The sequence below is a fragment of the Pan troglodytes genome, chromosome 20, assembly GCF_028858775.2.
Source record: "Pan troglodytes isolate AG18354 chromosome 20, NHGRI_mPanTro3-v2.0_pri, whole genome shotgun sequence".
NCBI lineage: Eukaryota > Metazoa > Chordata > Mammalia > Primates > Hominidae > Pan > Pan troglodytes.
The window spans coordinates 22,945,051-22,969,402 of record NC_072418.2 but is presented as its reverse complement, the minus strand read 5'-3'; the positions used below and the strand labels follow the sequence as shown (position 1 = coordinate 22,969,402).

The window sequence follows — 24,352 nt, the reverse complement described above, 5'->3', positions numbered from 1 at the left end:
ATTGGCATTATGATAATTCTTCTTGACCCAGGTATGCCCCTCTACTTCCTCAGCATCCCTGGGCACCTCGGATTGCTTCTTTATGGCAGACAACATTGGGCATTGCCACCACCTCTCCTCTCCCTCAGTATCAACGTTCTGCTTTGTTTACCTCCAGCCTGACTATTCCTATACAAAGTTGTGTTAAGCCTCCTTACATGCTGTTAGTGGGAAATATCAAAATTTGGACACACAATCAAACTGTCCAATGCATTAATTGTCATTTATACACTTGTGTTAACTCCCATTTTGACTCCAGGAGAAGTGTAATGTTGCTTCGAGCTCGAGAAGGAATCTGGATTCGGTAACTTTACTCAGACCTTGGGAATCTTCCCTCTCAGTACATTTAATGAATGAAGTGTTACAAAGAATTCTCAAAAAATCTAAGAGATTTGTTTTCACTTTAATCACTGTGATCATGGGCCTATTTATAGTCACTGCACTGGCGACCACTGCCGGAGTGGCATTACACCAATCTATTCGAACGGCTCATTTTTGTTAATCCTTGGCAAGCAAATTCCACCCAAATGTGGAATTCTCAACAAGGCATTGATCAAAAATTATCTAAACAAATTAATGATTTAAGACAATCTGTTCTTTGGCTTGGAGATCAGCTAGTGACTCTTGAACATTGCATGCAATGTTGGTACATTTATATAAATGCAAATGGTACATTTATATAAAAAGAAAGGGAGAGATATTGTGGGAAGTCAGGGATGCCGAACAGAGGGACCAGCTGGAGTCGCAGCAGAGGAACATAAATTGTGAAGATTTCATTTTAATATGGACATTTATCACTTCCCAAATAATACCTCCATAATTTCTTATGCCTGTCTTTATTTTAATCTCTTAATCCTGTTATCTTCATAAGCTGAGGATGTACCTCACCTCAGGACCAGTATGATAATTGTGTTAACTGTACAAATTGATTGTAAAACATGTATGTTTGAAAAATATGCAATCAGTGCACCTTGAAAAAGAACAGAATAACAGCGATTTTTAGGGAACAAGGAAAGACAACCATAAGGTCTGACTGCCTGTGGGGTTGGGCAAAAAGAGCCATATTTTTCTTCTTGCAGAGAGCCTATAAATGGGTGTGCAAGTAGGAAAGATATCACTAAATTCTTTTCCTAGCAAGGAATACTGATATTAATACTCTGGGAAAGGAATTCATTCCTGGGGGGAGGTCTATGAATGGCCACTCTGGGAATGTCTGTCCTATGTGGTTGAGATAATGACTGAGATATGCCCTGGTCTCCCGCAGTACCCTCAGGATTACTAGGATTGGGAAACTACACCCTGGTAAATTTTTGGTCAGACCAGTTCTCTGCTCTCGAACCCTTTTTTTCTGTTAAGATGTTTATCAAGACAATACGTGCACTGCTGAACATAGACCCTTATCAGGAGTTCTGATTTTGCTTTGGTCCTGTTTTAGAAGCATGTGATCTTTGTTCTGCTTTTTGCCCCCTGAAGCATGTGACCTACTCCCTGTTCATACACTCCCTCCCCTTTTAAAATCCTTAATAAAAACTTGCTGGTTTTAAGGTTCAGGTGGGCATCATGGTCCTGCCAATATGTGATATCACCCCTGGTGGCCCAGCTGTAAAATTCCTCTCTTTGTACTCTTTCTCTTTATTTCTCAACCAGCTGACACTTATGGAAAATAGAAAGAACATACATTGAAATATTGGGGGCGGGTTCCCCTGATACATAGAACTTCAAAACAATAATAAGAGAAATATTTACTCACAAAATCTGGTATGCCACATTGATGTATCATTAAAAAAAAATTTTCAGGCAGGTGCAGTGGCTCATGCCTGTAATCTCAGCACCTTGGGAGGCAGAGGGGGGCAGATCACCTGAGGTGAGGAGTTTAAAAGCACCCTGGCCAATGTGGTGAAACCCAAAATCTACTAAAAATACAAAAATTAGCCAGGCATAGTGGCACATCACTGTAATCCCAGCTACTTGGGAGACTGAGCCATGAGAATTGCTTGAACCCAGGAGGTGAAGGTTGCAGTGATCCAAGATCACACTATTGCACTCCAGCCTGGGTAAAAGAGCTAACTCCTTCTCAAAAAAAAAAAAATTGTGTAGGTAACTGTGATATTCAACTGCTACTATGTAATCATCATATACAGGTATTTTGAATCATTGGCATGCACTGTGTGGCACTAAAATTTCAGAAAATATGCAGTATAATTATAAATAGAAGACTCCAATGACAAACTTTTAATAAATTAGCATTTAAAAGAAACTAGAATTGCTTTTTGTTTTAAATATATGCTATTCTTACAAAAAATGAAACTGCTGTATTCCAACTTTAAAAGCAAATAATAACCTTCCATTGTTAAATATAGAAAAATATATATATTTTTTGCAGAATAGGGTTAGATCCTCTGATATGTAAAACAAATATTAGGAAATGAACTATGTTATTATTTAGATATAGGCTGAAAATAGTAGACGAAAATCCTATAATTCCTTTTTGCCTGGAGCAAACATAAATTTATAAGTAACTATTTTAGTAAATATAGGGTGCCTACTAATATCTCATTTACTTCAGGTATACCATGCAAATTCTAGCATATGTGCTAAATGACTGAATCCAAAATTATAGACAAATTTGAAATAGAAAATAAAAAGTAAAAATGTAAAAGGACAGTGACATCAGTAAGATGAAAAGATTAAAAGTGCCCTATTTTCATATTCCCTTATGGCATAAAAAGTCAGCCACCCCTGACAAAAATGCCTTTAAGAGAGAACTAGGATTATGGCTTACACCTGTAATGACAGCTACATGGTACATTAAGGTTGGAGAACTAGTTCAGGCCAGGATTTTGAGACCAGCCTGGGTTATGTAGCAAGACACCATCTCCAAAATAAGTGCCTCTAAGAGAGATTTGAGATCCAGGGATGCAGTTGTGAAATGCTGTTAAAGCTTATGTTTGAGAAGTGTTCTATTCAGAAGGCAGGCCCTCATTCACATGGGATACTACAGGACCCCTGTTTTAGCTACAGACCAGGATAGGGTTCACTCAACTTGGTTCCACTGAGAATTCTAAACTTACGCTGTAACCATCCCAAACTCCTCCCAGCCACAGTCTGGCAGAGGTCCTGCTATTCCAGAGACCTGGAGGAAGGTGCCCATTTACAGTCATGCATCCAGGCCTGCAGACCTTGGCCTTTACTGGGGTCACTGAGGCAGTTCCGTGACTCAGTTTCAGTTACCTGAGCCATAGTTTATGGTCAGTTCTGCCTATATAGTAACCCACACGGTTACCTGAGGAAATGCTCTCTGGTACTCACTGAAAGCCACACCCATCCACATCCTGATACAAGGCCCACCATATGCAGACCCAATTGCAAAAACACGCCTAGTGTCTGCCTTATGGAGCAAAGTTCTGAAGGATATTCAGTCTGTCCAAAAATAAAATGGGAATTATAACTACCCAAGCCCCTGTAACAAGCCAACTAAAGGTGGACCCTAATGCAGACCCAGCAGCCTGGTGACCAAGCTACAACCCTTCTTCACTACAAATTCAGGGGGCATCTCATCACCCTAAGGGTCCAACAGAAGAAGATATTTACCTTCTGAAATCAGTTTATGAAAACTTGAATAGGTCTTTGCTCCATCAAATTCAGACACCAATGCAAAATTATATTGTGCCCATTGTGAATGCTTCTATTTTAGTGTAACACTGGAAGTATGTGGCAGAAGATTTGCTCAAAGAAATAAAAAAAATCCATTAAAATTTAAGAAAACTAAAAAGTTTTTGCTTGTAGATCATACAATATTATATTTAAAAACCAATAAACAGTACATTAAATCCTATCTAAACTAATAAATACACTCAGTAAATTACAAAATATAAAATTAACATACAAGTATATGTACGGTTTTATACACTTAAATCAAACTATGTGATAAAAATAGAGGACAGAAAAATCTTATTTATTATAGCATTAAATAATTTCTGAGAAAAAAATTAACCAACGAAGTAAAAAACCTTTACCAAAAAAAATCAGTGAAAGAAATTAGAGAAGTTCCAAATAAATTACAAAGTATTTTATGTCTATGGATTGAAAGAATAAATAATATTAGAGTGCCATATTATCTAAAGTGATCTATAGATTCAATAAACTTCCTATTAAAATTGCAGTGGTGTCTTCTTCAGTAATGAAAAATACAATTCTAAAATTTACATTAAACTAAAATAAACTTTGATTAGCCAAAGCAATCTTGATGAAAAGAACAGAGCAGAAGGATATCATACTTATACTTTCCAACTATATTTCAACACTATATAGTAATAAAAATAGAATGGAATGTGCAGAATAATGAAAAAAACTCAACAGAAACTACTACTCTCACACATTTCAAAATGCAAAAAGAGAACTTTGAGAATAGTTTTAGTTTCTCAAAATCATGCAGATAATTTTGTGTCACCAAAACAATGTAAAAGCAGCCAGATTGTGCAGTGTCTTATATGCCATTAAGAAGACTTTGGCTTTCACTGTGAACTTGAAGGAAGCTCACTGAAAGAAAAGTAGAATCCTTAAGAGAATTTGAAAGCATAAGACAGCAGATGTCCCTTTATGAGAGAAAAATTATAAAACAACTGCCCAGGAACTATTTCCTTTGGAACACAGCTTCCCAAATCACATTTTAAGTACTGGCTTTCTCTTTCACCTTGGGATCTCTTATCTGTGTCGTCTGTTGTATTCACTTTCACTTGCACCCACCTGGGTATTTGGCAATCACCTCATGTCTCCTCATACTCAAAGGATTTTTCCTTGCTCCAGACAGATGATCAGGTCTGGCTTGGAGACAACAATACCTATTTTATTAAAAATAAATAACATGAGAACGGGTGTGGAGGCTCACGCCTGTAATCCCAGCACTTTGGGAGGCCAAGTTGGGTGGATCACAAGGTCAGGAGATTGAGACCATCCTGGCTAACACGGTGAAACCCTGTACCTACTAAAAAATACAAAAAATCAGCCACACATGGTGGCAGGCACCTGTAGTCCCAGCTACTCGGGAGGCTGAGGCAGGAGAATGGCATGAATCTGGGAGGCGGAGCTTGCAGTGAGCCCAGATCACACCACCACACTCTAGCCTGGGTGACAAAGTGACACTCTGTCTCAAAAAAATTAAAAAAAAAAATAAATAAATAATATGAATCTTGCTCATATTCTCCAATTACAAGCTAGTAATGTGCTCAGCTGAGAGGGTGTGATAAAATATTCTAGTAAATTAATACAAAAATACTAAGTTAAAACAAAAATTTCTAAATATTTAGAAAACACTTTTATTGTTATTATTATTATACTATAAGTTTTAGGGTACATGTACACAACTTGCAGGTTTGTTACATATGTATACATGTGCCATGTTGGTGTGCCGCACCCATTAACTTGTCATTTAGCATTAGTTATATCTCCTAATGCTATCCCTCCTCCCTTCCCCCACCCCACAACAGTCCCCAGTGTGTGATGTTCCCCTTCCTATGTCCATGTGTCCTCATTGTTCAATTCCCACCTATGAGTGAGAATATGCGGTGTTTGGTTTTCGGTCCTTGTGATAGTTCGCTGAGAATGATGGTTTCCAGCTTCATCCGTGTCCCTACAAAGCACATGAACTCACAATTTTTTATGGCTGCATAGTATTCTATGGTGTATATGTGCCACATTTTCTTAATCCAGTCCACCATTGTTGGATATTTCGGTTGGTTCCAAGTCCTTGCTATTGTGAATAGTGCCACAATAAACATACGTGTGCCTGTGTCTTTATAGCAGCATGATTTATAATCCTTTGGGTATATACCCAGTAATGGGATTGCTGGGTCAAATGGTATTTCTAGTTCTAGATCCCTGAGGAATTGCCACACTGACTTCCACAATGGTTGAACTAGTTTACCGTCCAACCAACAGTGTAAAAGTGTTCCTATTTCTCCACATCCTCTCCAGCACCTGTTGTTTCCTGACTTTTTAATGATTGCCATTCTAACTGGCGTGAGATGGTATCTCACTGTGGTTTTGATTTACATTTCTCTGATGGCCAGTGATGATGAGCATTTTTTCATGTATTTTTTGGCTGCATAAATGTCTTCTTTTGAGAAGTGTCTGTTCATATCCTTTGCCCACTTGTTGATGGGGTTTGTTATTTTCTTGTGAATTTGTTTGAGTTCATTGTAGATTCTGGATATTAGCCCTTTGTCAGATGAGTAGGTTGCAAAAATTTTCTCCCATTCTTTAGGTTGCCTGTCCACTCTGATGGTGGTTTCTTTTGTTGTGCAGAAGCTCTTTAGTTTAATTAGATCCCATTTGTCAATTTTGGCTTTTGTTGCCATTGCTTTTGGTGTTTTAGACATGAAGTCCTTGCCCATGCCTATGTCACGAATGGTATTGCCTAGGTTTTCTTCCAGGGTTTTTTATGGTTTTAGGTCTAATGTGTAAGTCTTTAATCCATCTTGAATTAATTTTTGTATAAGGTGTAAGGAAGGGATCCAGTTTCAGCTTTCTACATATGGCTAGCCAGTTTTCCCAGCACCATTTATTAAATAGGGAATCCTTTCCCTATTGCTTGTTTTTGTCAGGTTTGTCAAAGATCAGATAGTTGCAGATATGTGGCATTATTTCTGAGGGCTCTGTTCTGTTCCATTGGTCTATATCTCTCTGTTTTGATACCAGTACCATGCTGTTTTGGTTACTGTAGCCTTGTAGTATAGTTGGAAGTCAGGTAGCATAATGTCTCCAGCTTTGTTCTTTTGGCTTAGGATTGACTTGGCAATGCGGGCTCTTTTTTGGTTCCATATGAACTTTAAAGTAGTTTTTTCCAATTCTGTGAAGAAAGTCATTGGTAGCTTGATGGGAATGGCATTGAATCTATAAATTACCTTGGGCAGTATGGCCATTTTCACGATATTGATTCTTCCTACCCATGAGCATGGAATATTCTTCCATTTGTTTGTACCCTCTTACATTTCATTGAGCAGTGGTTTGTAGTGCTCCTTGAAGAGGTCCTTCACATCCCTTGTAAGGTGGATCCCTAGGTATTTTATTCTCTTTCAAGCAATTGTGAATGGGAGTTCACTCATGATTTGGCTCTCTGTTTGACTGTTATTGGTGTATAAGAATGCTTGTGATTTTTGCACATTGATTTTGTATCCTGAGACTTTGCTGAAGTTGCTTATCAGATTAAGGAGATTTTGGGCTGAGACTATGGGGTTTTCTAAATATATAGTCATGTCACCTGCAAACAGGGACAATTTGACTTCCTCTTTTCCTAATTGAATGCCCTTTATTTCCTTCTCCTGCCTGAGTGCCCTGGCCAGAACTTCCAACGCTATGTTGAATAGGAGTGGTGACAGAGGGCATCCCTGTCTTGTGCCAGTTTTCAAAGGGAATGCTTCCAGTCTTCGTCCATTCAGTATGATGTTGGCTTTGGGTTTGTCATAAATACCTCTTATTATTTTGAGATACGTCCCATCAATACCTAATTTATTGAGAGTTTTTAGCATGAGGTATTGTTGAATTTTGTCAAAGGCCTTTTCTGTATCTATTGAGATAATCTTGTGGTTTTTGTCTTTGGTTCTGTTTATATGCTGGATTACGTTTATTGATTTTCATATGTTGAACCAGCCTTGCATCCCAGGGATGAAGCCCACTTGATCACAGAGGATAAGCTTTTTGATGTGCTGCTGGATTCAGTTTGCCAGTATTTTATTGAGGATTTTTGCATCAATTTTCATCAAGAATATTGGTCTAAAATTCTCTTTTTTTGTTGTGTCTCTGCCAGGCTTTGGTAACACAATGATGCTGGCCTCATAAAATGAGTTAGGGAGGATTCCCTCTTTTTCTATTGATTGGAATAGTTTCAGAAGGAATGGTACCAGCTCCTCCTTGTACCTCTGGTAGAATTCAGCTGTGAATCCATCTGGTTCTGGACTTTTTTTGGTTGGTAAGCTATTAATTATTGCCTTAATTTCAGAGCCTGTTATTGGTCTATTCAGAGATTCAACTTCTTCCTGATTTAGTCTTGGGAGAGAGTACGTGTCCAGGAATTTATCCATTTCTTCTAGATTTTCTAGTTTATTTGCATAGAGGTGTTCATAGTATTCTCTGATGATAGTTTGTATTTCTGTGGGATCAGTGGTGATATCCCCTTTGTCATTTTTTATTGCATCTATTTGATTCTTCTCTCTTTTCTTCTTTATTAGTCTTGCTAGCGGTCTATCAATTTTGTTGATCTTTTCAAAAAACCAGCTCTGGGATTCATTGATTTTTTTGAAGGGTTTTTTGTGTCTCTATCTCCTTCAATTCTGCTCTGATCTTAGTTATTTCTTGCCTTCTGTTAGCTTTTGAATGTGTTTGCTCTTGCTTCTCTAGTTCTTTTAACTGTGATGTTAGGGTGTCAATTTTAGATCTTTCCTGCTTTCTCTTGTGGGCATTTAGTGCTATAAATTTCCCTCTACACACTGCTTTGAATGTGTCCCAGAGATTCTGGTATGTTGTGTCTTTGTTCTCGTTGGTTTCAAAGAACATCTTTATTTCTGCCTTCATTTCGTTATTTACCCAGTAGTCATTCAGGAGCAGGTTGTTCAGTTTCCATGTAGTTGAGTGGTTTTGAGTGAGTTTCTTAATCCTGAGCTCTAGTTTGATTGCACTGTGGTCTGAGAGATAGTTTGTTATAATTTCTGTTCTTTTACATTTGCTGAGGAGTGCTTCACTTCCAACTATGTGGTCAATTTTGGAATAGGTGTGGTGCAGTGCTGAAAAGAATGTATATTCTGTTGATTTGGGGTGGAGAGTTCTGTAGATGTCTATTAGGTCTGCCTGGTGCAGAGCTGCATTCAATTCCTGGATATCCTTGTTAACTTTCTGTCTCGATCTGTCTAATGTTGACAGTGGGGTGTTAAAGCCTCCCATTATTATTGTGTGGGAGTCTAAGTCTCTTTGCAGGTCACTAAGGACTTGCTTTATGAATCTGGGTGCTCCTATATTGGGTGCACATATATTTAGGACAGTTAGTTCTTCTTGTTGAATTGATCCCTTTACCATTATGTAATGGCCTTCTTTGTCTCTTTTGATCTTCTTTGGTTTAAAGTCTGTTTTATCAGAGACTAGGATTGCAACCCCTGCCTTTTTTTGTTTTCCATTTGCTTGGCAGATCTTCTCCATCCCTTTATTTTAAGCCCATGTGTGTCTCTGCACATGAGATGGGTTTCCTCAATACAGCACACTGATGGGTCTTGACTCTTTATCCAATTTGCCATTTTAATTGGAGCATTTAGCCCATTTGCATTTAAGATTAGTATTGTTATGTGTGAATTTGATCCTGTCATTATGATGTTAGCTGGTTATTTTGCTTGTTAGTTCATGCAGTTTCTTCCTAGCCTTGATGGTCTTTATAATTCGGCATGTTTTTGCAGTGGCTGGTACTGGTTGTTCCTTTCCATGTTTAGTGCTTCCTTCAGGAGCTCTTTTAGGGCAGGCCTGGTGGTGACAAAATCTCTCAGCATTTGCTTGTCTGTAAAGTATTTTATTTCTCCTTCACTTATGAAACTTAGTTTGGCTGGATATGAAATTCTGGGTTGAAAATTCTTTTCTTTAAGAATGTTGAATATTGGCCCCCACTCTCTTCTGGCTTGCAGAGTTTCTGCAGAGAGATCAGCTGTTAGTCTGATGGGCTTCTTTTTGTGGGTAACCCACCTTTCTCTTGGGATGCCCTTAACATTTTTTCTGTCATTTCAACTTTGGTGAATCTGACAATTATGTGTCTTGGAGTTGCTCTTCTCAAGGAGTATCTTTGTGACGTTCTCTGTATTTCCTGAATTTGAATGTTGGCCTGCCTTGCTAGATTGGGGAAGTTCTCCTGTATAATATCCTGCAGAGTGTTTTCCAACTTGGTTCCATTCTCCCTGTCAATTTCAGGTACACCAATTAGACGTAGACTTGGTCTTTCCACATAGTCCCATATTTCTTAGAGGTTTTGTTCATTTCCTTTTATTCTTTTTTCTCTAAACTTCTCTTCATGCTTCATTTCATTCATTTCATCTTCCATCACTGACACCCTTTCTTCCAGTTGATCTCATCGGTTACTGAGGCTTGTGCATTCATCATGTAGTTCTCATGCCATGGTTTTCAGATCCATCAGGTCCTTTAAGGACTTCTCTGCATTGGTTATTCTAGTTATCCATTCGTATAATTTTTTTTCAAATTTTTTAACTTCTTTGCCATTGGTTCAAACTTCCTCCTTTAGCTCGGAGTAGTTCGATCTTCTGAAGCCTTGCTCTCTCAACTCGTCAAAGTCATTCTCCGCTCAGCTTTGTTCCATTGCTGGTGAGGAGCTGCATTCCTTTGGAGGAGGAGAGGCACTCTGATTTTTAGAGTTTCCAGTTTTTCTGCTCTGTTTTTTCCCCATCTTTGTGATTTTGTCTACCTTTGGTCTTTGATGATGGTGATGTACAGATGGGTTTTTGGTGTGGATGTCCTTCCTGTTTGTTAGTTTCCCTTCTAACAGACAGGACCCTCAGCTGCAGGTCTGTTGGAGTTTACTGGATGTCCACTCCAGACCCTGTTTGCCTGGGTATCAGCAGCAGTGGTTGCAGAACAGTGGATATTGGTGAACCACAAATGCTTCTGCCTGATTGTTCCTCTGGAAGTTTTGTCTCAGAGGAGTACCCGGCCGTGTGAGGTGTCAGTCCACCCCTACTGGGAGATGCCTCCCAGTTAGGCTACTCAGGGGTCAGGGACCCACTTGAGGAGGCAGTCTGCCCATTCTCAGATCTCAAGCAGCGTGCTGAGAGAACCACTACTCTCTTCAAAGCTGTCAGACAGGGACATTTAAGTCTGCAGAGGTTACTGCTGTCTTTTGTCTGTGCCCTGCCCCCAGAGGTGGAGCCTACAGAGGCAGGCAGGCCTCCTTGAGCTGAGGTGGGCTCCATCCAGTTCAAGCTTCCTGGCAGCTTTGTTTACCTACTCAAGCCTGAGCAATGGTGGGTGCCCCTCCCCCAGCCTCTCTGCTGCCTTGCAGTTTGATCTCAGACTGCTGTGCCAGCAATGAGCAAGGCTCCATGGGCGTAGGACCCTCTGAGCCATGTGTGGGATATAATCTCCTGGTGTGCCGTTTGTTAAGCTCATTGGAAAAGCGCAGTATTAGGGTGGGAGTGACCTGATTTTCCAGGTGCTGTCTGTCACCCCTTTCTTTGACTAGGAAAGGAAATTCCCTGACCCCTTGCACTTCCTGGGTGAGGGGATGCCTTACCCTGCTTTGGCTCACACACAGGGCAGTGCACCCAGTGTCCTGCACCCACTCTCTGGCACTACCCAGTGAGATGAACCTGGTACCTCAGTTGGAAATGCAGAAATCACCCGTGCTCTGCGTCACTCATGCTGAGAGCTGTAGACTGGAGCTGTTCCTATTTGGCCATCTTGGCTCCCACAAAACACTTTGAATTCATCAGTTTCTTTTCTTTTCTTTTCTTTTTGAGATGGAGTTTCCCCCTTGTTGCCCAGGCTGAAGTGCAATGGCATGATCTTGGCTCAGTGTAACCTCTGCCTTCTGGGTTCAACCAATTCTCCTGCCTCAGTCTCCAGAGTAGCTGGGATTTCGGTCATGTGCCACCATGCCCGGCTAATTGTGTATTTTTATCAGAGATGGAATTTCTCCATGTTGGTCAGACTGGTCTCGAATTCCTGATCTCATGATCTTCCTGCCTCAGCCTCCTGAAGTGCTGGGATTATAGGTGTGAGCCACCACGCCCAGCCTACTTGTAGGTTTTTTAATTTTACTACCTGGTACTAGAGAATCAAAACTTGTTGCTGATAATTAGATTTTCAGGTGGGGACAACAATATTTTATGCCACCAAATTTCTGGAATTATCACTAATTTAGAGTGAAGAATATAGCTCAACTCAGGAATGTGTAAAGTTTTGATTAACACAAAACATCTTGAACAAATTCTTTTCTAAATGAAAATTTTCTGAAGATTTTCTGGAAAATGGGTCCTGAAACTCTTTGATCAATGAATACATTACTAAAAAACATTCCACAAAAAAGAGAAAGAAAACCTTTAGAGTATATTATGAATTATGTATTAAAGTTACCCTCACCAAGAAAGACCAGATTTATGTCGTTCTCTAACATCACATCGCTATGTAAATTTTGCTGTAAAGTATCCAGGCAATGCCACTCCTCCAGAGATAATTCTATAAGCACATCTCTAAATTGCAATGGCCCCTGAAACAAACACACACACACACACACACACACACATTTTTACTAAGTGGCCATGGGCAGAGTTTTTATTTTGACTTAATGTGAAATTGGAAAGTAAAAGGAACTGGTTCTTACTTATAGAATTAAATTATCCAAGAAAATAATCTCCAATAAAGAAATATTCTCTAATGTATTCTTTAACTCTGAGAAAAAAGAGCAGCATAAGATCCACATCAGTTCATATATGATGTTATTGTAGCTAACAAAGTATAAAATTCAGGGCATGAACATCAACATACACACTTTTCAGTGCTATATTTACATCATACTGAATGAGTTGTGAATATTTTTCAGATGGAAAAAGACATATTGAGCTACAAGACACCTCTGAAATTTTGATAGGTACAATAAGTTCAAGACCTTGTTATACAGGTTTTTTTCTTTTTTTTTTTCCAGAAGATCCGACATAAAGTCTGATTTTTTGAATTTCTAACAAGCTCAGCAATACTGTCTATGTTTTTGGCCCAAGAAGGATATTTTGTAACACATCCAGTGAGTGGAAAAGCCTGTGTTTTCCAAGTTTTTCTCACCTGTAAACAAAGATAAAAGCCTTCATTTTCCAAAGAAAAATATGTAGAAAAAATAAGAAAAAAGGACAGCTGCCAGATTAAGTATAGCGTTTTATACACATCCGCTGCATAAAGATACTTAATAATGAAGAGAAAAATAATTAACTGAAGAGCAAAAAAATCTGTCAGAGAGCGATTTAAGCAAGTGAATCATTAACCATTAACTGCACTGGACACATTTTTATGATGTGCTAATGCACACAGAAGAACACAGCATCACTGTTGAAATATTCCTCCAAAACAAAGTAAATAAAATCTGAATTTAACCATAAAGAAACAGTTTTATGCAAACTTCAATGTACAGATAACTCCTACGTTCCATAATTTTTAGTAGTACTTTTTTTATTTTTTATTATTATACTTTAAGTTCTAGGGTACATGTGCACAATGTGCAGGTTTGTTACATAGGTATACATGTGCCATGTTGGTTTGCTGCACCCATTAACTCATCATTTACATTAGGTATTTCTCCTAATGCTATCCCTCCCCCTGCACCCCACCCCATGACAAACCCCAGGGTGTGATGTTCCCCACCCTGTGTCTAACTGTTCTCATTGTTCAATTCCCACCTATGAGTGAGAACATGTGGTGTTTGGTTTTCTGTTCTTGTGACAGTTTGCTCAGAATGATGGTTTCCAGCTGCATCTATGTCCCTGCAGAGGACATGAACTCATTTTTTTATGGCTGCATAGTCTTCCATGGTGTATATGTGCCACATTTTCTTAATCCAGTCTATCATTGACGGACATTTGAGTTGGTTGCAAGTCTTTGCTATTGTGAATAGTGCTGCAATAAACATACATGTGCACGTGTCTTTATAGTAGCATGATTTATAATCCTTTGGGTATATACCCAGTAATGGGATCACTGGGTCAAATGGTATTTCTTGTTCTAGATCCTTGGGGAATCACCACACTGTCTTCCACAACAGCTGAACTAGTTTACACTTCCACCAACAGTCTAAAATCATTCCTATTTCTCCACAACCTCTCCAGCATCTGTTGTTTCCTGACTTTTTAATGATCGCCATTCTAACTGTTGTGAGATGGTATCTCATTGTGGTTTTGATTTGCATTTATCTAATGACCGGTAATGATGAGCATTTTTTCATATGTCTGTTGGCTGCATAAATGTCTTCTTTTGAGAAGTGTCTGTTCATATTATTTGCCCAATTTTAATGAGGTTTTTTTTCTTCTAAATATGTTTAAGTTCTTTGTAGATTCTGGATACTAGCTCTTTGTCAGATGGGTAGATTGCAAAAATTTTTTTTCATTCTGAAAGTTGCCTCTTCACTCTGATGGTAGTTCTTTTGCTGTGCAGAAGCTCTTTAGTTAATTAGATCCCATTTCTCTATTTTTGCTTTTGTTGCCATTGCTTTTGGTGTTTTAGTCATGAAGTCCTTGCACATGCCTATGTCCTGAATGGCTTCTAGGGTTTTTATGGTTTTAGGTCTAATATTTAAGTCGTTAATCCATCTTGAGTTAATTTTTGTGTAAGGTGTAAGGAAGGGATCCAGTTTCAACTTTCTACATATGGCTAGCCAGTTTTCCCAACACTATTTATTAAATAAGGAATCTTTTCCCCATGTCTTGTTTTTGTCAGCTTTGTCAAAGATCAGATAGTTGTAGGTGTGTGGTGTTATTTCTGAGGCCTCTGTTCTGTTCCAATGGTCTATATATCTGTTTTGTCACCAGTACCATGGTGTTTTGGTTACTCTAGCCTTGTAGTATAGTATAAAGTCAGGTAGCATAATGCCTCCATGTTTGTTGTTTTTGCTTAGGATTATCTTGGCAATGCGGGGTCTTTTTTGGTTCCATATATACTTTAAAGTAGTTTTTTTCCAATTCTGTGAAGAAAATGATTGGTAGCTTGATAAGGATGGCATTGAATCTATAAATTACCTTGGGCAGTATGGCCATTTTCATATTGATTCTTCCTATCAATGAGCATGGAATGTTCTTCCATTTGTTTATGTCCTCTTTTATTTCATTGAGCAGTGGTTTGTAGGTCTCCTTGAAGAGGTCCTTCACATCCCTTGTAAGTTGGATTCCTAGGTATTTGATTCTCTCTAGCAATTGTGAATGGGAGTTCACTCATGATTTGGCTCTCTGATTGTCTGTTATTGGTGTATAGGAATGCTTGTGATTTTTGCACATTGATTTTGTATCCTGAGACTTTGCTGAAGCTGATTATCAGCTTAAGGAGATTTTGGGCTGAGACGATGGCATTTTCTAAATATACAATTTTGTCATCTGCAAACAGGGAAAATTTGACTTCCTCTTTTCCTAATTGAATACCTTTATTTCTTTCTCTTGCCTGATTGCCCTGGCCAGAACTTCCAACACTATGTTGAATAGGAGTGGTGACAGTGGGCATCCCTGTCTTGTGCAAGTTTTCAGAGGGAATGCTTCCACTTTTTTCCCATTCAGTATGATATTGGCTGTGGGTTTGTCATAAATACCTCTTTTTATTTTGAGATATGTTACATCAATACCTAGTTTATTGAGAGTTTTTAGCATGAAGGGTTGTTGAATTTTGTCAAAGGCCTTTTCTGCATCTATTGAGATAATCATGTGGTTTTTTTGTCTTTGGTTCTGTTTATGTGATGGATTATGTTTATTGATTTGTGTATGTTGAACCAGCCCTGCATTCCAGGAATGAAACCAACTTGATTGTGGTGGATAAGCTTTTTGATGTGCTGCTGGATTCAGTTTGCCAGTATTTTATTGAGGTTTTTTGCACTGATGTTCATCAGTGATATTGGTCTAAAATTCTCCTTTTTTTGTTGTGTCTCTGCCAGGCTTTGGTATCAGGATGCTGTTGGCCTCATAAAATGAGTTAGGGAGGATTCCTTTTTTTTCTATTGATTCAATAGTTTCAGAAGGAATGGTACCAGCTCCTCCTCATAGAAACTAGCTGTGAATCTGTCTGGTCCTGGACTTTTTTTAGTTGGTAAGCTATTAATTATTGCCTTAATTTCAGAGCCTGTTATTGGTCTACTCAGAGATTCATCTTCTTCCTTGTTTAATCTTAGGAGGGTGTATGTGTCCAGGAATTTACCCATTTCTTCTAGATTTTCAAGTTTATTTGCATAGAGGTGTTTATAATATTCTCTGATGGTAGTTTGTATTTCTGCAGGATTGGTGGTGATATCCCCTTCATCATTTTTTATTGCATCTATTTGATTCTTCTCTCTTTTCTTCTTTATTAGTCTTGCTAGTGGTCTATCCATTTTGTTGATCTTTTCAAAAAACCAGCTCCTGGATTCATTGATTTTTTGAAGGGTTGTTTGTGTCTCTATCTCATTCAGTTCTGCCCTGATCTTAGTTATTTCTTGCCTTCTGCTAGCTTTTGAATGTGTTTGCTCTTGCTTCTCTAGTTCTATTAATTGTGATGTTAGGGTGTTGATTTTAGATATTTGCTGCTTCCTCTTGTGGGCACTTAGTGCTATAAATTTCCCTCTACACAGTGCTTTAAATGTGTCCCAGAGATTTTGGTACATTGTGTCTTTGTTCTCGTTGGTTTCAAAGAACATCTTTATTTCTGCCTTCATTTCGTTATTTACCCAGTAGTCATTCAGGAGCAGGTTGTTCAGTTTCCATGTAGTTGTGCAGTTTTGAGTAAGTTTCTTAATCCTGAGTTCTAATTTGATTTCAGTGTGGTCTGCGAGACTGTTTGTTGTGATTTCTGTTATTTTACATTTGCTGAGGAGTACTTTACTTCCAACTATATGGTCAATTTTAGAATAAGTGTGATGGGGTGCTGAGAAGAATGTATATTCTGTTGATTTGTGGTGGAGAGTTCTGTAGATGTCTATGAGGTCTGCTCGGTGCAGAGCTGAGTTTAAGTCCTGGATATCCTTGTTAACCTTCTGTCTCATTGATCTGTCTAAAAAGTCTCCCATTTTTATTGTGTGGGAGTCTAAATCTCTTTGTACTTCTCTAAAGACTGGCTTTATGAATCTGGGTGCTCCTGTATTGGGTGCATATATATTTAGGATAGTTAGCTCTTCTTACTGAATTGATCCCTTTACCATTAGGTAATGGCCTTCTTTGTCTCTTTTGATCTTTGTTGGTTTAAAGTCTGCTTTATCAGAGACCAGGATTGCAACCACTGTTTTCTTTTTTTTTTTTCCTTTCCATTTGCTTGGTAGATCTTCCTCCATCCCTTTGTTTTGAGCCTATGTGTGTCCCTGCACATGAGATGAGTCTCCTGAATATAGCACACTGATGGGTCTTGACTCTTTATCCAATTTGCCAGTCTGTGCCTTTTAATTGGGGCATTTAGCTCATGTACACTTAAGGTTAATATTGTTATGTGTGAATTTGATCCTGTCATTATGATGTTAGCTGGTTATTTTGCTTGTTAGTTGATGCGCTTTCTTCCTAGTATCAATGGTCTTTACAATTTAGCATGTTTTTGTGGTGGCTGGAACTGGTGGTTCCTTTCCATGTTTAGTGCTTCCTTCAGGAGCTCTTGTAAGGCAGGCCTGGTGGAGACAAAATCTCTCAGCATTTGCTTGTCTGTAAAGGATTTTATTTCTCCTTCACTTATGAATCTTAGTTTGGCTGGATATGAATTCTGGGTTGAAAATTCTTTTCTTTAAGAATGTTGAATATTGGCCCCCACTCTCTTCTGACTTGTAGCATTTCTGCCAAGAGATCTGCTGTTAGTCTGTTGGGCTTCAGTCTGTGGGTAACCGGACCTTTCTCTCTGGCTGCCCTTAGCATTTTTTCCTTCATTTCAATTTTGGTGAACCTGATAATTTTGTGTCTTGGGGTTGCTCTTCTTGAGGAGTATCTTTGTGGTGTTCTCTGTATTTCCTGAATTTGAATATTGGCCTGCCTTGCTAGGTTGGGGAAGTTCTCCTGGTTAATATCCTGGAGAGTGTTTTCCACCTCGTTCCATTCTCCCCGTCACTTTCAGGTACATGAATCAAACGTAGAATTGGTCTTTTCACATAGTCCCATATTTCTTGGAGGCTTTGTTCATTTCTTTTTACTCTTTTTTTCTCTAAACTTCTCTTCTCACTTTAATTAATTTGATCTTCAATCACTGAAACCCATTCTTCCACTTGATTGAATCAGCTATTGAAGCTTGTACATGTGTCATGTAGTTCTTGTGCCATGGTTTTCAGCTCCATCAGGTCATTTAAGCTCTTTCCTACACTGTTTATTCTAGATAGGCATTTGTCTAATCTTTTTTCAAGGTATTGAGCTTCCTTGTGATAGGTTCAAACATCCTCCTTTAGCTCAGAGAAGTTTGTTACTACCAATATTCTGAAGCCTACTTCTGTCAGCTCGTCAAAGTCATTCTCTATCCAGCTTTGTTCCATTGCTGGCGAGGAGCTGCGATCCTTTGGAGGAGAAGAGGCACTCTGGTTTTTAGAATTTTCAGCTTTTCTGATCTGGTTTCTCCCCATCTTTGTGGCTTAATCTACTTTTGGTCTTTGATGTTGGTGACCTACATATGGGATTTGGTGTGGATGTCCTTTTTGTTAACATTGATGCTATTTCTTTCTGTTTGTTAGTTTTCCTTCTAACAGTCAGCTCCCTCCGCTGCAGGTCTACTGGAGTTTGCTGGAGGTCCACTCCAGACCCTGTTTGCCTGGGTATCACCAGCGGAGGCTGCAGAACAGCAAATATTGCAGAACAGCAAATGTTGCTGCCTGATCCTTCCTCTGGAAGCTTCATCCCAGAGGAGTACCTGGCTGTATGAGCTGTCAGTCAGCCCCTACTGGGAGATGTCTCCCAGTTAAGCTACGTGGGGGTTAGTGACCCACTTGAGGAGGCAGTCTGTATGTTCTCCAAGCTCAAACACTGTGCTGGGAGAACCACTGCTCTCTTTAGAGCTGTCAGACAGGGATGTTTAAGTCTGCAGAAGTTTTTGCTGCCTTTGGTTTAGCTATGCCCGCCCCCAGAGATGGAGTCTACAGAGACAGAGGCCTTGCTGAGCTGTGGTGGACTCCGCCCAGTTCAAGCTTCCTGACTGCTTTGTTTACCTACTCAAGCCTCAGCAGTGGCAGACACCCCTCCCCCTGCCAGGCTGCTGCCTTGCAGGTTGATCTCAGACTGCTGCACGAGCAGTGAACAAGGGTCCGGGGGCATGGGACCCACCAAGAAAGTCATGGGATATAATCTCTTTGTGTGCCATTTGCTAGGACCATTGAAAAAGCACAGTATTTGGGTGGAAGTTTCCTATTTTTTCAGGCACTGTCTTTGGTGAAAGTATGGCTTTCCTTGGCTAGGAAAGGGAAATCACCTGACCCCTTGTGCTTCCTGGGTGAGGCAATGCCCCACTCTGCTTTGGCTCTCCCTCCATGGGCTGCACCCACTGTCCAACCAGTCCCAGTGAGATGAACCAGGTACCTCAGTTAGAAATGCAGAAATCACCCATCTTCTGTGTCAATCACACTGGGAGCTGCAGACCAGAGCTGTCCCTATTTGGCCATCTTGGAACAGAATCACCTTAGTAGTAATTTTAAGTAGACTTCATTCAGCACCGTAGAGAGCTGGTATCTCCTAATAATTTTTTTCAGAACTTTCTGGTTAATAAATGCCATCCCACTTGAATAAGCATTTTCTTTTCTTTTTTTTTTTTTTTTTGAGATGGAGTCTCGCTGTGTCACCCAGGCAGGAGTGCAGTGGCTCAACCTCGGCTCACTTCAACTTCTGCCTTCTGGGTTCAAGCAATTCTCCTTCCTCAGCCTCCCAAGTAGCTGGCATTACAGATGCCTGCAATGACACCCAGCTAATTTTTGTATTTTTGGTAGACACAGGGTTTCACCATGTTAGCCAGGTCTCGAACTCCTGACTTCAGGTGATACACCTGCCTCTGCCTCTCAAAGTGCTAGGATTACAGGCGTGAGCCATTGAGCTCAGCCTAAAATAAAATATTTCTCAATCAAATTTTACTTAAGTTTATCTTTCTCCCTCAGGCTCCTGAACTTTGAGCTACTCTCAGTCTGTGTCAACATACAACCCCATTTTATGTCCCTACTAAGAACATGCTGATTTCAGGGTATGACATTCTCTGATCTAAAATCTGACTTTTTCACCCTCCATTTGCCATTCCCCTCCCACCTACTTTCTAATATTGTTTGCTCCTCCCTAGGAAAGAAAGCCCTTTTCTGCCTACATTTTTGCAAGCCATAAAGGCCTTATAGTTAGTTGATACTTCCTCCTGTTGCAATACATTTTGGAATTTGTTTTTTTTTTTAACATAAATCTGACATTGTTATTTTACAAAGTCTAAAAAATGCCTCAAAACAATAACTTCATTATCAGTTAGACCCTCCCAGTTTCCTTTCCTCTTCATCTTAACTGCGTCTCCCTGTGGGGCCCCAGCTTTCCAGGACTCTGTAGCTTCTCTCAGGATAAAGGCTCCTTCCATTGCTGGGATGCGCAGGCTGGGACATCTGCAGGGGAGGCTCCCCAGAAAAAAACAGTGGGCCTTTAATAACTTACTGTTATCCAGGCGCGGTGGCTCAGGCCTGTAATCCCAGCACTTTGGGAGGCCGAGGCAGGCAAATCACCTGAGGTTGTGAGTTGGACACCAGCCTAACATGGAGAAACCCTGTCTGTACTAAACATACCAAATTAGCTGGGTGTGATGGCACATGCCTGTAATCCCAGTTACTCTTGAGGCTGAGGTAGGAGAATCACTTGAATGGGGAGGTGCAGTGAGCCAAGATCGTGCCATTGTACTCCAGCCTGGGCAACAAGAGCGAATCTCTGTCTCAAAAACAACAAGAACAAAAACCTCCTGTTGTAGGCTTAATATTAGTCTTAGCTTGGAATCACTAGGTTCAAGCTTTAATTTCCATGTCAGAGTTATTCACTTCGTGTTTGAAACTAAGTGTTTGAAAAATCCAGTGAAATTACTCACAGTGTTTAAATAAACAAAGGAAATTTTAAGATGCTTATTTTTTTTCTTTCTTTTTTTTTTTTTTTTTTTTTTGAGAATGAGTCTGGCTCTTTCACATAGGCTGGAGTGTGATGGCAGGATCTCAGCTCACTGCAACCTCCACCTCCTGGGTTCAAGGAATTCTTGTGCCTCAGCCTCTTAAGTAGCTGGGATTAGAGGCTCTTGCCACCACGCCCCACTAATGTTTGCATTTTTAGTAGAGACGGGTTTCACCATGTTGTCCAGGCTGGTCTAGAACTCTTGACTGAAAGATTCTCCCTGGGGCCTGAAAGCTTGAAGGGATGAGTAACTCCCTTCTCAGGCCCAGTCCCAAGGTACAAGGCTACTTGCATCAGCAGTGTGCACCAGCAAGATAGCAGTAGTAGAAAGAGATATGGCCAGAAGACACCTACCTGGCCAGAAGACACGTACTCCTGAAGATCAAGAAAGAGGCCGTCCGGGTACTATATAGCAGTCATGTCAGACTGGGCCACTTCTGATTTACAGGAGACCATAAAACACCTGACCCATCCTTATTTGGTGCTGGCGCCATTTTAGGCCTCAGCCCACCTGCAACCAGGCACTCATTAAAACAGCATGTGTCTCCACACTGCCTCATGTTGTCTGTTAGCGTGCTCTCAGGGTTCAAACCAATACAAGAACCTTACATTTTGGTGCCAAAACCCAGGAGAGGCTCATGTCTGCATCCCCATGGACCTACCCCTCTGCCCTGGAGAGCAGGCCACAGCAGCTGGACAAAAGAAGCTCCTCAGCCTCCAGTCGCCTCTCTGTACATGCACATCAGTCACTGATCTCACCTACTGGTAACTTTCTGTGGGAGCCCACTTAACAGGGAAAAATCTGTATGGCCTCTCTTGGTTCTTGTGTCCAAAAATCCAAGGTTGGTCCAAGAAGGCTCTGCCATGTTTCAGGCACTAGCTGATCATCTGGTCTTAGGGGAACCCCTCTAAGCCATTTGATCCCGTTCCAGGAATGAAAAAGGCAGTGGTGAAAACTGCTCCTTTTATTGTCTCCATCTGGCTATCCAGGACGGTCTCCTTTTCTCTGTTGTCTAGTGCCTACCCTCCATTATAGAAAATTCCCAGTTTTCCATTCTGAAGGACAGCCTTCTAGGCTGCCTTGTAAAAAACCTGCAAACCTTAGGCCTCAGGCAAGATATCTGCCCTAAGCACCTTGTCTTTTTTTGGGATTCAGTCTGGCCACATTACGAATTGGATAATGGGTCCAAATGACCCACAAATGGAACATTCAACTTTACAATTTTAACTGATTAAAGCAATTATTGCTGACTGCTGGAAAAATGGGCAGAAATGCCTTATGTCCAGGCCTTTTTGCACTCAGATCACAACAAGACCTCTGCAATTCTTGCTCATCTGTTCAAATACTTCTCCATTCTCACCGACCTGATCGCCTTTCTCCTCCCAACCCTATGTCTTTTTTCTTACTGGATCCAGCAGACTGCTGTCCACCCCTCACAGCCCCTACCTCTCCCTCTCAACCGGGTTCTATAACCCCCCAAGCCTCCTCTTTATATTCTCAGCTGCCATCTTCCCAGTCAGCACTATCCACTTCTTTTCCTACACCATCCCCTCCTCAGGACAATTCTAGTATTGCCTATACCCAGCCTCCTCCCCCACTGCCCTCTCTTGAGGCCTGTAAACCCATCCAACCACCTTACACCCCTATCTATCCTCCACTGCCTATCAACTCAACCCCCCTTTTCCCTTCAAATGGTCAGCAGGAACCACATCCGACTTCTTCCTTCTCTACCATCCATAGTCGCTCAGGTGCCATCTTTGGCCCATGCCCCACCCTTACTTCAGTGCCGGTGCTAGAGTGCCCCCTTTGGGAAGTAGCAGGAGCTGAAGGTATTGTGAGAGTTCATGTTCCCTTCTCCCTCACTGATCTCTCTCAAATTAACAAAAGATTTGGTTCATTTCCAAAAGACCCTACCTCTTATTTTAGGGAATTTCAGTACCTTACCCAGTCTTATGAACTAACTTGGCATGACCTCTACATTATCCTCTCTTCAACGCTTACCCCAGAAGACTGAGACCGTATCTGGACCCTAGCTCAGGCACATACTGATACAATTAATCACCAGGCTCTTGCCCAGCTACTGGTACAGAGGCAGTCCCCAACCAGGACCCCCACTAGGATTATCAAGACAGGGACCCTGGATGCCACCATCAAGACCACATGATTGTGTGTCTCCTTGCAGGACTCAAAAGGTGCCCATAAAGCAGTCAACTGTGAAAAACTTTCAGAAATCACCCAATGTCCTGATGAAAACCCAGCCCTTTTTCTCCCTCTTGTTTACCTGAAGCCATGAGAAAATATAACAACGTAGACTCAACCAGCTCAGAAGGAACCGCTATTTTAAACCTTCAGTTCATTTCCCAATCCACCCCTGATATTCAGCACAAGCTTCAGAAGCCAGAAGCTTGATAACAGCCCACAAACCCCATAAAAAGACCTTAATTTAGCCTTCAAAGTCTTTAACAATCATGATGAGGAAAGTAAAAGGCAAAAACAGGCAGAGTTTCAAATGCTTGCCTCCTCCATCAGGGGCCCTGCAGGCCCATGGGGCCACAGCTCCACATGGAAGGCCCTAGGAATCCACCTGCACCTGCACATTTCAAGTGTGGCAATGAAGGCCACTGGTCCAGACAATGCCCAAACCCAGGTAAGCCCACCAGGTCGTTCCCCCTCTATGGAGGACTCCACTGGAAGTCGGACTGTGAGCGGCCCCCAGAAGCACTGCCCTCATCCCTTCCTGAGCCAGCCAAAACCTCCTACTTGGATCTCACCAGCCTTGCTGCTGAAGACTGATGGTGCCCTGGAAAGGGCATCCCAGCAACTACCATATCTTCATCCGAGCCAAGGGTAACACTGATGGTGGCAGGTAGGCCAGTATGTTTTTAAAAATTAATACTGGGGCAACCTACTCTGCTTTACCTAATTTCCCAGTCCTCCCAGTCTGTTGTAGGAATTCATGGACAAGTGCCCAAACCATGAGCCACTCCTCCACTTTTCTGGTCCCTGCACACCTTTTCCTTACTCACTCTTTCTTAGTCCTGCCCTCATGCCCAACTCCCCTCCAAAGTAGAGACATCCTCTCATAACTCCACACTACTCTCCACCTCCACATTCCCCATAGTACCCAACGCATCTACCCAGACCCCTCGGGGGCTTCTAACTTTCTTCTTCTCCTCCAACCTCCCACCTTAAAACATGCAGCCTTTCCTTATTCCTCATCCATAGTTAACCTCACTGTTTAGGATACTTCCACACCCTCAATGACAGAACACCACGCCCCCGTTCACATTACCCTTAAAAACCCCACCCAGTTCCTATCACAGAAGCAGTATCCAACCTCCCAAGCAGCTCTTGTAGGCCTAAACCCTATCATTTCTCGCCTCCTCGCCAATCACCTACTCCGCCCAACAAACTCCCCTTTTCACACCGATTCTACCTGTTAAAAAGCCACATGGAACTTATCACTTAGTCCAGGCCCTATGCTTATTAACCA

General features: G+C 40.9%; 1 pseudogene; it reads left to right on the top strand.

The window, feature by feature from the left end:
• LOC134809016 (transcription factor NF-E4-like) overlaps nt 1-23,710 on the top strand; it is a 37,623-nt pseudogene extending 13,913 nt beyond the window's left edge.
• Nucleotides 23,711-24,352: the final 642 nt, after the last annotated feature.